This window comes from Ambystoma mexicanum, chromosome 6p, assembly GCF_040938575.1.
Source record: "Ambystoma mexicanum isolate Mex_15411 chromosome 6p, UKY_AmexF1_1, whole genome shotgun sequence".
Classification (NCBI taxonomy): Eukaryota; Metazoa; Chordata; class Amphibia; order Caudata; family Ambystomatidae; genus Ambystoma; species Ambystoma mexicanum.
Window position 1 is genome coordinate 883,260,427 of NC_090935.1, and position 13,260 is coordinate 883,273,686.

Genomic DNA, 13,260 nt, shown 5'->3' on the forward strand with positions numbered 1-13,260 from the left:
ATCTACTACAGTTGGAGAGTTGTGCAACTATGACATACACTCATTGCAGATTTAGTAATGAAACAGGAGTTGGATGCTATTCTAATCCAGCTTTGCATACAGTGTTTCAAATGACACCATGAATGCAATAAATAGCTTACACAGCAGACATGCAGCTATGTGTGCAACTTTCATTTCTTAAAATATCTGTAGATGACAAATCAGACAGTACACATTCAGCAATGTTAATCTGAAATGTATTATCTGCTGCAAGTGGAAATCAACAGTTTTCTCAAAATACACAAGAAGATAGTCACGAATTTTGAATGACTGTCTTCAGTGTATTAGTGAAGGAAACTGTGTAGACAGGTATGTAGGAATTAGTTATGAGTGGAATCATATGTGTCCACAGTATAAGAAAGACTACAATACTAGTATATTTCTGAAAGATTTGTATATGTTCCTTTACCTAATTAGAAAAGTGTACATTTTTCTGATCTAACTAAAGCATTACCTGATGTGCACTGCAGTGACTGTGGTTGTAATTTACCATCTACACTGCAACATCTAGGTTTTAATAAGTATTTATTAATTATATTTCAAAGATACAGTGTAGATGGTAGGAAAATTAACATTTCAGTGGTGAATTTTGTAGTCAAGTTTCTATTACTAAGAACACTTTTAAGACATGTGCAATTATTTTTCAAGAGGTGGCATCCATTCATTGTGGACATTTCACAACATGGGTGCATACAGAAGTAGATTGGCCTGTTTGTAATGACACTATAGTCACACACCAAGCTAGATTGCCAAAGAGTTTAAAGAATGCATATTTAATGTTGGTAGAAGCAATGTTATAAAATATATGTTTTATATTATTTGTTAATATAAACATGCAAAATAAAAGTTTGAAATGGAAGAATAGGGTAATATGTGTTTTATGTAAAGTAGAATGTGGATTGTTACTAGGATATATTTTAGAATCAGTACGAAATAACTGTAGAGATAATATTCTGAACATAACATAAATTAGAAGAGAAAACAGCATTCTACAATTTTCTACTTCTTTTATATTGTCTTAAACAGTATATATTTTGATATGTACAAGTGTTCCCTATAAGTGCCAGGTTACATAAATGGTTTCATGTATATTATTTTGAGTGTTAGGGAGTGTAGAAGGTCATGACTGTTTAATATGAAACAAGTAAACAGTAGGATGTAGACACAACAACAATAAAGTGCAATGTTTGTAAAATAAATTTTAATTAACTACTATTAAGATTTTTAGGGAAGGGTTTAAATATATTGTGTTTACTTGTGATGTGTGTAGGTTGCGAAAATAGGGATGCACACAATGTTTTTAAAAAGTATTCCAATTCAATAAAAAAATGAAAACAGCTTACTTTAAGTGTTAGTTTGTTCAATGTGTAAAGATGTTCTATTTGCAGTGTGGGAGTTTTCAGAATAGTCATCCAATGTATTGTGTCATTACAGCATGGACGTTTTATGTTTTTTTATAGTAGTTCATACAAAATTGTCATTAGCTTTTTAAGTGTTTAGGTGGCCAAAAAAAGGATGCACACCAAATTAAAAAATAAATATTGTAATGGCAATGCACAGATAATTCTTATATTTTAAAATGAAGTTTGATTTCATAAAAAAGTATTGCATACTGCACACAACTATCTGTGCAAATAGAAGTTTAAATACAAATTTCAAATATGATATGTACATTTTGAAATGTCATTATTAACGTCTCATGTGTGCACATGAAAATGACATTTGTTAGGTTCTTAGTGTAGCTTTTTGTAAGTGTTAATACGTTTACACTCACAGAAGTTTGTACTGTCTACTTATTATTTGAAAAATTAGTATGACTATAATTTAAAAAGATTCATACTCAAAATAATGTTACAATGTTGGCATGTGTTCATTCATTTATTTGTAAAACCAGTGATATAGTTAGGTTATATGTCAGGGTTTCCTGGTTAAGGTTGCATAAATTAATTTGCAAATTTGTCATCATTTAATATTAAATTATGTTTGTACAGAATTGAAAAATATCTTCATTATAGTGAAATGCCTTTATAGGTGCACAAACTATTGACATTGTGGGAAATTTTATTTAGAATTTGCTGACGAAAAACCAAGTTTGTAGTTGCCTAAATGGTTAGTGTAGTTCAGGTAATCATACAGCATTTATTTTTTCTATACTACACTGTAGAAACCCCTTCTCTTTGAAAGTGTGAATCTTGTAAAGGTTTTTTTTAAACAATTTTATACAATTGTTAACATTTTTATTTAACCTGTCATTTAGATATACTTGTAGAAAGAGTGATAGTATATAATTTGTATATTACAGGGCCGTTGGTAGTGGCCCTGCAGTCATGGTCAAGTTACTCAACCCGTAGCAAGAGCACTTTTGGGTGGCTTATAACTTCGCCCCCACTGGATGAATCCTCAACAAACTGTGCAGGGGAAGTATATGGCCCCCCTCAAATTTATTTTGTGAAGTCTGGTGAGGTTTTGTGCAGGGGGGGCAAAGTTATAGGAGGGTTCCCAAAATGTGTTGTTTTCTCATAGAAGCAATGGAAAGTAAATTTTGCTCACGCCAACAGCCCAAACTGCTGGATGGATTTTCACCAAATTAGCCCCTTGTTCCCGATATGCGCTTTTGTAAATTTGGTATAAATCCGTTCAGTAGTTTTTTAAAAAATTGCCAAAAAGTAGGTTAAACTTAATTAGTGATATCTGGGTTGCGTCTGCAGACACACTTCCCCGTTCGGTCCGTGGACAGGTCCATGATTGACCCACGGGGGTGACATGATGTCTGTGGACCTCAGATGTGCCTGTTGATTAGATAGCGAAGAGCATAAGGTGCATCATATTTCCTCAAACGGTCGCCATGTAGGATCCGCCTGTATCCGCAAACTTCACAGTGGAGAAAAAGTCTGTAAAACACATTTGGGGTTATTTGGTGGTGGACAGAGGGGATAGGAAGGGTGGATGAGTGGAGAAAAGATGATATGGGGCTATATTTAAAGGTGGAAAAAGGGCATGCACGTGCCGCTGTAGTCCAGAGACACCATGCTAGTCTGTGATAGTGCCGTGAATGGACGGGTTGGGAAACAGATTTGGAGTTATTTGGTGGGTGAAAGAGGGCTTGGGGGGTGGAATAAAGATGATATGGAGCTGTTTTAAAGGTGAAAAAAGGGTTAACAGATGCTGCCATGTCCGCGGTCAATTTCAGTGTCCACGGACATCACTTGAAATGGAAGGGGGTTCTGGGCAAGTTTTGTTATTTCAACATGTGTTGTGTGTACTGGTTATATGATTTCATTATCTATTAATATGTATATAAAGTATCCATATTGTAGGTGTAGTATTCAGCATTTGTAGTTTGGTGAAATAATATAATTGAAGTGTAAATAGTAGTTATGATTAAAAGTAATATGTGTATAGTAATTATGGGTACTGTAGTGGGAGTATACAGTGTTTGTAGTATGGTGGAACAATATAATTACATTTTAAATAGTATTTATGATTGTAGTACATTTGAAAATTGAAGGTAGTATTCATTGAACTTGTATTTGTTTTAATAAAGGTGTATCTATACTTACCTGGCAGGGGAGACCCCATGATCACTAAGGTGGTTCTCCCAGGGTGAGGCTCATCCATTGCACACCGGATCTGCTGACCCCTGCGATGTCCCCAAATGCGGGATACTCGACTGCATAATATCTGGTAGTGGGGGACTGCGTTCGCGCTTTCCCCTAAACAAAAAAACAAAACAAAACAAAATAAAAATATAAAGGTGTATCTGCTTTTTTTTTAATGGTTTTGACATGGTATCTTTTGAAAATGAAAACATCAAGTTGGATGGTGCAAACAATTTTTGGAGTGATGGAGTGCATTTTACTGATTTTGTGAATCAGATGTTTCTTGTAAATATTTAAAATGCACTGAGAATGTTTATGTGGAAAATATATACAGTGCATATGAAAACATTTGTAAGTAGTTCTAGGACATAAAAATAATAAAAGCAAAAAAAATCAAAACTAAAAAAACAAAAAAAACAAAAAATGGTTCTATTAAGAGCCACCATTGAACAATACATTGCTTAAATTAAGTGTAAACCTCCACACCCCTCCCCCAAAAATTGACTTATCCCACAAACGCTGCCGTAGTCTGCTGATGGCACCTGCCACATCCGGGTCTATTGAGGTTGCCTGGCATGGAAATGGTACTGGGGCGACCGTATACAGTCGTGGTATCCGCGGACATCGGGGGATCAGTAAATCAGGTTTCTTGGGTATGGTGTACAGAAAGAGAGGGTGGCAGGAGTTTTGTTTGGTGAGAGCACTGAAGAAGATGGCTATGGCTGTGGATTTGAGAAATCAGAGTGTCTGGATTTAGGGAAATTATTTGATCCAGTCCTTGAAGGTGTATGCAGAAAATCATGGTATCTGTGGAAGTATAGGATTGCAAGAACTGTATGTTTTGTGGCATGCAGTTTGTGGGTTAAACTGGGCAAGCTTGCTGTCATTTTGTCAGAGTATGGCATACTTTAAATGTCCAGACATTATAGTTGTGCATTGTGGAGGGAACAGTTTGGGGTATGTGACTGCAATGTATATGCAGTTTGCCCTGAATGATTTTTTATGAAGCCTAATGCGACTGTTTCCTGCTGCAAAGATAATTTTTTCTGAAATAAAACAGAGACACACATGGAGATGCACAAATTCTTTCAGTGTACAAATGGAAGAATCGTGGCAGCTTGTGAATAAAGCTGTATCTGCTTTTTTAAATGCTGCAGGAATGTCATCTTTTGAGAATGACAATATAAGGTCTGATGGAGTGAATCTTGTTTGTGAAGATGGAGTTCATTTCACAAATGTCGGAAATGCATTTTTTCTTCACAATGTTAGGAATGCATTAAAGCAGTTCCTGTAAAAAAAAATCGAAGTGAAGATGTACAAGGGACAGTACTGCTGTATATAAAAGGAATAAAAGGGAAAAAAGGTGTTTGCTCACTAACCTAAAACATACAAACAAAATAGAGGTTATTTTCAGGGCCAACAATAAGTGAAATTGTGTTCAAACTGCCCCCCCCCCTTTCATTGGCTGAAGAGTCTGTGGACTATGTGTTAGTCTGCGTGCATCGGGGGGAGTCCGGTGATATGGGAGGGATAGCAGGAGATTTTGAACTTTTTTATACTTTCAATTTATTGTGGCTTTTTTACTTTATTTTGGAAAGGGAATGTAAGGTGGGGGAAGGAAGGGAGGGAAGGGTGGACAGAGAAATATGTTGGATGGGCCTTACATCAAGACAATATTGTACTTGTAAGACTAATGAAAAATCTCTGGAGAGGCGAGGAGTGATGAGGATGGGGTGGGATATTGTCAAGACATGGCCTCCCGAGTGGACTATACCCCTGTCCCCAAGCACCAGTCAGAGAAGGTAAAATAACTCCCTTACCAGTTATTGGGGCCACAGGTGGACTGGAACTGCAGCACCGGATCCCAGGTAGCTAAGAAGGAAAAGCCCAGGTTAAAACACCAGCAATCTGCAAAGTACTATTTGGTATTGAAACTAAGCTTACAACCTACCTAGTGAGAGCACCAGCAGTAGATCGAAGGATGGAAAGGAAAACCCCAGGACTGATAAAAATCTTTCCTGAGGGTAAAAGGGTGCAGTTGATGACAACAGTTATGTGACTAGTAAGTCCCACAGTGGAAAAGAAAAATGTTTAAAGTCAATGTTCCATTGGTATGTTCTATGTAAAGTTCCCTAAATATCTAGAAGAGAGTCCAGGTCACCAGAACACAAGTGAAATCCAGTAACAATACAAGAGAGCAAACCAAGGGTAAAAAACCACTAGAAAAACACAAGCCAGAAAAATCCAGGGAAAAATCCAAAATGCAAATCAAGGAAAATGAAGCCAAGGTCAAAATACACCAAAAACAGGAATCACATGGAGGACACAACAGAACGCCATTCACAGGAAGGCTAAGAAGCAATAACGAAAGGTTGGCTGGGTCCTTTATAGGTTGCTTCCTTGTTACGTAGTCACATGATGGTGCAGGTCACGTGAGCGGGAGAATGGCGTCTTTGCAGCCGAGCATCTCGGAGGCGCAATGGCAACCTCCAATCACACCACACGGTGAAACATGCAGGAGCAGCCCCAGAAACGTGGCAGGGAAGCCCAAGACATCGGGAAAGCAGAGTGGGGAACCCACGGCACCACATCAACCCCTGCATTTGAAGCAGGGAGGAGGCAGGATGGCCCCGGACCCAGAGCAGAGGTAAGCACCGAAGAGGAGCCTGAGTCCGGACCGAGGGCAATGGTGAGTGCACAACAGATATGAACATGAAAAGCCAAGAATTGGGGGCTTTTTCTTTCTTTGATGTCCGTAAATATACTCAATGTCCCAGGACATCCATGCATATTTCTGCATAATAGGTTCGGTGAAAAGGAGTGTTTGGATGGCTTATAACTCAATGAAATGTAATGAAATTTTGCAATATTATTTTAGACCCAATCCTGAATGGGTGTGTAACATTTGGTGCTCTTTTGTCAAGGGGGAAAAATTAGAGGGGGGGTCTAATAATATTTGAGAGGCTTATAAATATGGTGCTGCTTGAGAAATGTGCACAAATGTTTGCAAAATAATTTTAGACTTAGATTTGAATGTTGTTGTAAAGTTTGGGCGGAGTTTCTGAAGAGGGAGCAACATTAGGCAGGGTCTGAACATTTTTAGATGGCTCATAAGTTTGTTGCTGTTTGATGAATCTGTACAAAAGTTAGCAGAAAGAGTATAGACCAACCTTGAATGTTCGTCCAAAGATATGGTTAAGTTATATGACCTTTTTTTTCATGTACGTACATTTTGACATGTCAGTACACAACACAGTGATGTAAGTTTCTTGCCTGGACAATGGGTCTATCTAGCATTCAGCAAGGAAAAATGTGTAATGTAATTTGCTTATTGATGAATGTGGCATGGGTGAACCCTATGCCCCATGGATTTTGGAGACTGGTCATGAGCACTGGCCATTGGTAATATTATTAGGGTACAGTGGAGAATGAGGTAGGATGCAGGGTAATAATAGGGGTGAATAGGTGAGTCTGGGGTTATGGTCAAGCATCATGTCGTGGGCAAATAAATGCTGATTTTTATTCCTAGCATGCAGTGTTGATAATGACACACATAAGTATGAGTTGCAAAAAATATGTATGTTATTGGATGTTTGTAGTTGTTTTATATATGTTAAAAGAGGGATTATTAATAACTTGTATACTCGGCACGGTGCACTAATTCTCCAAAAACATTAAATAATACTGACCCCAGTGATAATAACTTCGATGGTGTAGGACCATGTAATGTGGGACAAGTTGACATACAGACCAGGCCACCCACGGGTGGGAGTGATGGGCTTCTGAGTCAAGTGAATTTAGCGGTACTCAGAGAGGAAATTAGAACATCCATCAAATCATACATGTCAGACATACCCGGGGCTTCTACCGAACCTTTGAACAGTGTAAGTTCCATGGTAACTAAGGGTTTTAATGTGGAGAAGACCTCTGCTTTAGTGGAAAATCCAAAAACAGCAATAATTAGTCAAACCCACCTACAAAATGGTGTGAATACAAAATTAGGCCCCTTTCTTCCATTGCAAGTTGACTCTTCTGGCCGAACCGAGCTTTCAGCCCTGCCCCGTCAATCAGTAGATGTCTCGGGTGTTTCCTTGCCCCAAAAACATGGCATCTCGCAAATACATGAACAGATGTCGTGGCCTGAAGCTGCCATTCAGACCCAGGACATTCGAGATATCATAAAATCTTCGATTGCAGCTTATATCGGCGAAGCCAGCCAAAGTTGCCAAGGGGCTGGAGGTACGCAATCATTGCGTTATCCTGACGTGAGCCAGTTATTAAAGGGTCCGGCGCAGTTGGGCAATCGAATAGCGCAAGGAAATGATATGCCATCAAGCCTTTGTCTCCAGACAAATGCTCAAGCCCACAACATGAATTTCAAGGATGGTAATAAACCACAAGTCAAGTCCAAGTCTAATTGCCTAGTGATTAGATGTCGCGAAGACCCTTATCCCAAATATGTATTAAATCGGGCTAGCATTTTGAACATATGCAGTGAAATCCCGTCCCTGTCTGATATATCATCAACAGATATAACCTTGGTTGAATTTATTAATACAAATGACCCTTCTGAAGCAAGAATCCATCTTCAATCGACAATTGTAATGAATATATTGTGGCAATCTAAAACAGTCCTATATGAATTGGGTTTTAATTTGTTTCAAGACCCTTTTATAACAAATAATGTGATGGACAAAGCTCAAATCAGGACATATCAGTCTATCAAGAATAGAGAATCGAATCAGATTGTAAACTCTGCTCCACGAATGGTGGCATCCCAGGACTACTTTGCTAGATCATAATATAATGCCGGTACAGGTAGCCTACTCTCGTGGAATACGAGAGGCCATAAGCATTTATTTGACCTCGCTAGTAGAGATTTGGCAACTTATGATCTGGTAGCCTTACAGGAAACCTGGCTTGTTGACTGCCCCATCTGGACGTCCTATGATGTAATTATAACTCCGGCCATTCAACATCATAGAGGTCGACCCAGTGGTGGTCTATTGCTTGCAGTCAAGAAAGCTACAGGTTTTGTAAGTGAAAAATTAGTCTCTCCATCCTCATATTTTCAAATTGTTAGACTCCAGAGAGGTGGTGAGCTTTTGGTTATTGTCAACATTTATTGGAGCAGAGGTAATATGACCGCAGAATCTTTTTTTGGGTCACTAAATTCGATTCTCGATCGCCTGACTTTTGAAGGTAACATTTGTCAAACCATCATAGTAGGGGATTTAAATCTCCATTTGTTATCACAAACTTATACTGAACATACTGATGATGAATTAACATGGACAAATATGATGCACGAGAGAGGATTTGTAATGCTGAATGGTGCCATCGTAGGGGATATCCCTGCTGAGTATACATGGAGTAGAGGGTCACAACGGGCAATACTTGACTATGTTTTTGTCCATAAGACATTTTTAAACTATGTACAATCTATGCAAGTGGTTGCAACCGACCATAGTGATCATAATAAGCTAACTATGCGATATTCAAGGTCATCATCTGTAATTTCGCCTATGGTTGAGACCCATCCCTATCCAAATTTTGTAAATAACAGCGGTACGCGAGTGAGATGGAATAGAAATCGACTAAAACAGTTTCATGAGGCCCTGCTTGTGTCTTCTGGGTCAACGGACTGCTATGTTACAGTAATGCATTTGTTTAAGCAGGTAAAACTGCCAGACCTGAGTGTTCGTCATAAACATTGTCATCCCTTTGACCCAATAGTACAGTCTAAGAAAGCTGAATTGCGAAGAGACCTACGTAATTTAAAATTTGTCCCTATAACCCATCGTTTGCTTTTTAAAACAAAATTAAAAGCATCCTATAGAACATGGCTAAAGGGTCAGAGAGCTGTGCGCTATCAGCAAAATGGGGAAACCATGATGTCCCAGATTATTAAGAAATCCACCAGTGGTATATGGGCTTGCCTAAATGAGGCCACGCATAGAACACAGGATGCTGTTCAAATAAATGCTATTCCAAATGCAATCTGGAAAACTTACTGTGAAAAGCTTTATGCATCGTCCTTCTCGAACTTGATTCCAAAGACATACTCCCTAGGCTGGTCCCATTTCTTTACCATCACCGTCAATGATATACTGATATGTATTAAAAACTTGAGTCGCTCGAGGGCAATAGGCCCGGATGGTCTCCATAATAGCACACTTAAAGATCACCCACAAGAATGGGCAATGATCCTCCTTCAGATCTTTAGCAAAGTCATCTCGACAGGGGCCATTCCTAAATCTTGGCAGAAGTCCATCATTCTGCCCATATTTAAGAAAGGGGAGCGCGATGACCCAGCTGCTTACCGCCCCATAGCACTCTTGGATTGTCCTGGGAAAATTTTCGCCCGACTAATCCTGAATAGATTTAACATTTGGTTGGAAGAAAATAACTATCGAGACATCTTCCAAACAGGATTTTTGCCTGGAAATGGGACGACTATAAATGTTATTACCCTTACAAGTATTATTCAGAAGGCTTCCCACCAACACCAGCCACTCTATACAGCTTTTATAGATTTTAAAATGGCGTTTGACGCTGTTCCTCGTGAACTTCTTTTTAAAAAACTTATGGATAAAAAATGTCCCTGGTCAATTGTCAAGTGGATAATTGACTTACATACAGATACCTCGATACAAATTAAACTTTCTAGTGAGGGACTATTGTCTGACCCAATTAAGACTGCATGTGGGTTGAAACAAGGTTGTTTGCTAGCTTCTGCTTTATTTACTTTTTTTATCTCAGACATTGGTGTAGACCTCAGTAAAACTGTGGCAGATCCACCCAAAATTAATGGGGTTAATGTTACATACCTACTCTATGCTGATGACATGGTGTTATTCTCAAAGACTCCCAAAGGATTACGGGCACTTTTGTGTGCGTTGGATACCTACACTAAAAAGAACTGTATTTCCTTTAATTTAAGTAAAACAAAGGTTATGCAGTTTGGCAAAAGCATGCAAAGGAAAGCCACCTACAAATGGCCTTTACAAAATGTCAACCTGTCTTCAGTTTCCTCTTACATCTATTTGGGGGTCTTCATAAGTAACTCACCAGATAAGAATGCGAATCATCAACATCTAAAACAGCGTCTAACGACGGCTATATCACAAAGCAGACTAATAAGGAGTAAATATTGTAAGTTTCCAATAGTACCATTATTGGTTTATTATAGACAAAAATTTATTCCGATAATTCTTTATGGTTCAGAGGCTGTCTTGGGAAAATCATATCAATACTGGGCCATTGTGGAAGGATGCTATTGGAAGCGTGCTCTCAACCTCCCATTGTCAGAACCCATTTGCATCCTGCGACACGAGCTAGGACTCCTGTCTTTATATGCCATCTATAAGTGGAGGCTATGCTTGTTGTATCGCAAATGCATATTGAGTGTTAATCATCCGGGGTTGTTAGGAATGATTGCTATTTACCTTTTAAGATCTGATGATCCATTTGCAGTGTCTTGGAGAAATCAAGCAGAAAAAATCATTATTAATATTGGATTTTCAATGGCACTATTGCTAGGCAATCCCACTAAGGCAAAAAACGGATATGGGAGGATGACTGGATAAAAACAAGATCTGCATGTCTCCTATACAAAAAGTTTAAGAAAAACCCATTTGCCTTAAAGCGCTATGGGGAAACAGAAAGTTACCTAATGATGTTCCCACATTCCCGACAGCGGGATGATTATTTAAGATTTCGATTAAATATCTGGCCCATGAAAGAAATTCTGTGCCATCGCAGAATTATCAGAAAAGTCGATGCTTTGTGTCGGTTTTGTCAATTAGCCATTGAAACAATGCAACACTTATGTGTTGAATGCCAAAGTTTGCAAGCAAAAAGAATTGTGCATTTTGAACATTTATTTACTGGGTACATGACCATGTCTCAAACACGTTGCTGGTCTCTCCTATTTAATAGTCAATTGAAAGTTGTTAGATATGCAATATTGAGTTTTTTGTATAGTTTGGGACTTAAAGGCAAAGTTAGTGTGCAAAGTCGCACTGAAGGAAGTTCACTAATCAGGTTTTAGATACAGGATTTATCTTATTACTTGTTTTTTGAATGCTCTTATTTTGTTTAAAGTGATTAGGTATAAATCTGTATCTAATTAGTTTGTTGTTATTGACTATGTAAATCTGCATATGGACGTAATTCTTGTTAATATCAATTTTATTTTTCATAATATGTTCTCCTTTAATTTTAAATATGTTATGTTAATTTTGTATGTTGAAAAATCAAGATATACTTGATTAAAACAACTTTTAAATAAAAAAAAAAAATAAAAAAATAAAATAACTTGTATACAATGATCTAACAGCATGAAACACTTTCACTCATAAAAACCTATTAAATTGACAGAAATCCAGAAATAAGTGTGTCAAATGGACCTTACGGTTAAGATGAACTCCACCCTTAGGAGTTGTTTGCTCCAGCAGTTAGCCAGTTAGCTTTTACCTTGGTATTTCGTGGAACTTCACTTTTGGGCTTTCATGAGCACTAGACTATTGGTATTCTATTTATGCACTTTTCTCACTGTACAATGCATATGTGTATTTATGGGAGCACACGGTACAATTTATTTTGTTTAAGTAAGGTAAATGCAGAGTGAAAAGATGTGTAGAATATTGTTAAGTGGCAGTTGGTGTGTGGAAGTTTAATATGTTGAAGGTAATATGTTGTAATAGGGTACTAGGGCTGTATTGTGTGATGTTGTGCACGTGCAATTCGGGTCTTTTTATGATGCATGTTTGCTGGAAAGGTAGCTGCAGAGACCCTGGACAGTTATGAAGGTCCATGGATTATGGTCCTTATTGTATGCTACAGAAGAGTATTTAAGACAGAATATTGTTTCTGTCCTTTTATTTTTTTGTTAGTATACAATTTTTTATTATCCCATTTGCATAATACAAATTGCTAATGGAAATGTGGAGAATCTCATTGAGTCCAACTACTTTAGTGAGAAATGTAAAGTAGATGGAGTATATAAGATTATTTGTTTTAGTTCTATTTTTTAACTGTGAAAAGCGCTTCCTAAAAGAACCTTTTTTGGGGTGTTTTAGGGTTTTTCATTTTTTTTTCATGACAGGCTAGGAACTAAGGTGGGGGAGGGAAATGAGGGAAGGGCCAGCAGTTAAAAATACAGAGAGGCATGTGGGAAGGGGGAGATGTTGTGTGTGCCTTAAATCTAAGGTAAGGGACAGTGTTTCTCATGCTCCTAGATTGCAGCCTCGAAAGCACTTCGAAACTGTTCCCCCCTGAAAAGTGGTGTCTTGCAATATATATAGAGTACTGTTGTCTTGGCAATATATGGATCAACAGCCTCTTTTATGGCCTGCAAGGTAGAGGGTGTGATCTTATGTCTCACAGGAGTAGCCTGTGTGGTGGCAGTATTGGTTGAAGTTTATGTATTAACAATGGGTATTTCCCACATTTTTTGTTAATGGGGGACCAGTCGCTAATGGGGAAGACACGTGTGAGACTTTATAAGCAAAAAGACTGGTTACCCCTCCCTCATCCACACTTCTATTTTTCAACACAATCTATTCTAATGCTATAGTCAATTGTACCATTTTTGTTGTCCAACCAAAAACCAAGGGTT

At 38.0% G+C, this 13,260-nt stretch overlaps 1 non-coding gene across 1 annotated transcript; it reads left to right on the plus strand.

Annotated features, from left to right (window-relative positions):
* The first annotated feature begins 3,591 nt into the window (after window positions 1–3,591).
* On the plus strand, window positions 3,592–3,755 carry LOC138512711 (U1 spliceosomal RNA). The gene has a single exon (XR_011281495.1). It is a non-coding gene; the product is annotated as a U1 spliceosomal RNA (small nuclear RNA).
* Window positions 3,756–13,260: the final 9,505 nt, after the last annotated feature.